Below are 4593 nucleotides of genomic sequence, written 5' to 3' on the forward strand. Positions count from 1 at the left end.
CTCACCATCAGCTGAGGGGAGATCTCCTCCCACAGGCACATCTCTTTATGTGAAGTCAGGCCACTTCACACCTCATCAAGGCAGCCTGGCCAGGCTGCCAGAGACTGGCCAATCAGAGCACAGCAGCAAAAACACTGCAGGGCTGAAGTTGGGAACTTTTCAGTTAAAGTTTAAAACTCTTTACCTGAACAAGTTATATTAAATCCAACAACTGGAAGTTGTGGGATTTATTATAATAATTAATTTGATACCAAACTCTTGGTATCTGTCACTTAAGGGGACTTTTAAAATTAAAATATGGTCTCCCCATTCTAGCCTATGGAGGCCGTTCACTACAATGAGGGAAACACGAATTTGGCTGTTTTACCTCACCAGGGATTATAAAACTATTTTTATAAGGTCCCCGCTTATAGTTACATGGCACCCAGCCCTAGTGGCACATAGGGCACACCTTAGGTGTGACTTATATGTAAAAATAAGGTAGTTTAAGACTTTGGAACTACGTGTAATTCCAAAGTCGAATTTGCATGTAACTTTAATTTAAAAGCAGCCAGCAAGGCAGGCCTGCCTTTAAAATGACACTGGGCACCTCAGCAGTGCACCTATGGGGCACTACCTATGCTGGGGTCCCTAAACCTCCTTGCCCTACCATATACTAGGGACTTATAGGTAGGTTAACTTTGCCAATTATAATTAGCCTAATTTGCATATCCACTTTACACAGAGGACGGGCCCTGGGACTGGTAAGCAGCACCCAGGGCACAGCCAAGAGTCAGTAACCACCAGTACCTGTCCAAAATGTGGGGGTGACCAGGGCAAAAAGAAGGTCTTTCCTACAGTGCCAAACAAATGTGGATACATTGTTGTCATGCATACATATATATGCACGACGTGCAACTATTTGCATGCTGTTGACGCTGTAACAAACACATCCGTCTAACAGACCAATCACACCTTCATCATATTGTTGCATGGACTACCACATGTGGCCATACACAATATGCCACACTGCAGCGCAGCCCATGTCGTTTGTATGTTGATTCAGGGTGCTTCTTGAGACAATGGTACAAAAACACGCAATCAGGAATTGAGTAAAAAAAAAATGACACAAATTGTATAAAACATCCGCAAGTGCAAAGAATACGACACATGGGCCCTTAGCATGAATTCAACTTTCGCACTCATCTCGGTACAGCGGTTATGCGTCGATATAAATGACGCACGTGCGTCATGCATCTAAAATACCCACACAAAGGTCAAATGCGTCATAAAAATACATGCATAACTGAAAACGTGACACACAGGGACAGGAACTGATGTAATAGGAAATCCTGTCTACCAGCACGGTACAGTGGGTGTAGTTTCACTTTCTCTTCACAGTCTGTGCCTTTTTGACTGTGTGGTTGTGTTTTGGAGCTGGTGGTTGTGTCTTGCTTGCGTTGTCCCTCCTGTCGTGTTTTGTTAAATATTGTCTGAATTTTGTCCCAGATGTTGTCCTTTTGTGTGTCTTTTGTGTATATTTGTAATGTGGGGTGTCTATCTGGGCTAGTTAATCCGTTTGGAAAGTTGGGATTAGTTTCTGGGCTTAAGTTTCTGTTAAATTCATATTTTCTTTTAACGTATTTGGGGTCAACCTTGCCAGTATTAACATGTCTGGTAGAGGGAGGTTGACCAGGATTGGAGAGGATGAGTAGGGTGGCTTTGTGTGGCTAGTAGTTCACTACCTGCCGATGATGCTGGAGATGGGGGGCAGGGTAATCCAGGGATACCAGATCGAGGCCAGGTGGCTGCGGTGGGCCAAGGTGCTCCACCGCCTGAAGAGGGTCTACATGAGCACCAGGAATGAGAACCAGCTGAAGCACCGCTGGGCAGATCTGGTGGCCAGGGAGCAGAATCTGCTTGATAATCTTGGTGTCGAGATTAGTGGACCTGTTGGTGAGCCTCCCATTGGCATACTATTTACTGTGCACTGTTGTTGTATGACAGTAGCAGAAGTGTTTATCTGCTGCATGCAATGCTTGTGGACAGGTTGCATGCAACTAGAACGAAGTGTAACTGCACAAGTCTAGACATGGAGTTCACATATCCTACCATTATACCAATGCAGGTCAGATGTCTGGTGAGTGATGTACGACCATCACAAAATCACACATGTCAGGGGCCATGGCAACACTAGTGCCCTGGCATAGTGTCATGTATGATACGGCAAGGCACAGCCAGCCTACCTTATTTCCCTGGATTGTGTTCACAAAGTTGGGCAATGCATGTATAGTGCAACTTTGTCATCATTTCACGCCCATGATCCCTGCCCCTGCCATTATGTCAGCAAAGCAATGTAAATGGGGCATTTGATACCATCAGACAACTTTGACACATCAGTCATGGGTTAGTCAACAAATGATCATTGCAGGCTTCTAATTGAGCTGCATGTCTATCACAAAGTGCCTGTGGGTGCCTTGCAGGATAATCTGGCGTACCTGAGTCAAATGTCTTGCAAAGCACCAGGGTAGTGTCATGTATTTGTTACACAACTACCCCTCATGCTGTGGAGTTCCATCTTCTATAAGTTGCCCACATATGGTTGTTTTCGGGTGTAGCACTACATAAGTCTCTGGCCCAGTGTAAGTGTACAGATGTGTGTCTCTCACTCACCTGAGTGTCTGTGTCATTGTGTGTTCGTAGTGGTGTGTTTGTGGCACCGTGTTACACTAGGATAACTAGCTCGCTCCTCTGAAATAGTACACACTGAAATTTGTTGTCCACTAGTAGTGGCTGTGATAGGACACTAAGCATGGTTTTCCATTCATATCTGGTGGGTAGACCAGCCCCCTAAATGATCTGCGAAGTGGCAGGATTTGATGACCCAGATGTATCCAGTAAGTGTGATAATGTGTGTCCTGTGTAGTAATCCAGGGTTTGGTGTGAGTGAGTCATGTGTGTTGCATACAATGCTAGATGTGATAAGCTGTCAAATGATCAGATATCAGATATCAGAGTAGGGTGGATGGTGACATTGTGTCCCATTAAAAGGATACCCATGCACCACCAGAGGGTCACATCTTGTGATGTTTGTGGTGCTCAATGGCCATCATCGTGTAAACAAGGTGATGACAAGCCACATTTAGGGCCATATGTGACTAAGAAGTGCACTACTGTGAGAATATTGGCAGTGGGGCATACAATCATTCTCACAACACAGGGATGCACCATGTTGAACCCAAATGGGTGCATCCATGTAATGTCATGAATATGGAGGACTGGGCTGGCAACTGTCCCCCAGCATGGAGCTCCGTATTTTGCACTCCATGAATGTAACACTTATGTGGAATGTAATTGGCATGCATGCAGGTCAAGGCCAAACATGTGCTGGCATGGAAATGGGTGTGTAAGGAATAGTATTGGCAGATCAGGTATTGATAGGTGTCTACACCTGGACACCTGAATGTAGATGTGTTAGACCAATGGATACCAGCATCCTAGTTGTCAGCCCTCCTAACATATGGTCCAGTCCATGACCCTTTGTATTAGTGGGCATGCCTTGGTGGATGACCAGGACAGTTGAGATGATGGATTGGATGGCCACCCCCCTTTAGGCACAGGGGGAGAGGAATACCAAATGTGTAGGTATTTGTGATGCTCACAGTGTAGGTGACAGTCACATTGATCAGGCTTGCATGTGTACCTATCAGCACTGACCCCTTATGGTTACCAACAGCATCCCATCCTCCCAATAACATGTTCAAGTTACTGGTGATGTATGTTTGGAAATTGACACAGATGATGAGGAAGTTTGGGCCTGATCTATGTGAAGGTTACATTGTCTTTGCATTATAACATATTAAGCAAAAGCAATGCACATCTCCATGTGTTTGGTTCATAATCTTGTTTTGCGTGGCTTTGGTGTCAATGAAAGCGACAAGAAGGCAGAGTTCTTGTTACATTTATCAGGGCCATTGTGTTTTCTGGAATGTGAGTTGGACTGCATGTGTAATTAGATGTAGAGTGTAAGCCAGTTATCTGTACATACTCCACACAATGCTGACACTGATGGTTGCCTGTCTCCATTTAACAGCTGCCAACATTACCAATGAGGAACTGCGTGTATTCCAAAAGAGGGCAGTCGGCTACCGCCATATCCTGGCAATGGAATCTGGGTTCCAGACAACTGCTCGCCGCAATCGTGCTGAGAGATCAACTGTGGAATGGTGGGCATTCACACAAGGGGGCCCCATACTGGCAGTGTCCACACAGAAGAGACCCAGCTCCACAGCATTGCAGGGGGGCAAAGCTGCCACCACATCAGCACCCACAACTGCAACAGCTTCGATCTCGGTGCAGCAGCCCACACCACCTGCTGCCATGGATTCTAAAATGCTGCTGGATCTGCAGAGGGAGTTCACACTAGTATTGCAACAGTTGGACAGTTTGGAGAAGGAGGTGGCTGCCAATACTAAGAGACTGAAATACATCAAGAAAACCCTCAAGAAGGCCAAACTATGAGTGTCTTCGGAACTCTCACCTCCAAGTTCTGTCCCCTTGCTCCTCATTTTAATTAATGTTTTATAGTGGGTTTTAGGAGGTTAGTGTTAGGTT

Source organism: Pleurodeles waltl, chromosome 7, assembly GCF_031143425.1.
Source record: "Pleurodeles waltl isolate 20211129_DDA chromosome 7, aPleWal1.hap1.20221129, whole genome shotgun sequence".
NCBI classification, from domain to species: domain Eukaryota; kingdom Metazoa; phylum Chordata; class Amphibia; order Caudata; family Salamandridae; genus Pleurodeles; species Pleurodeles waltl.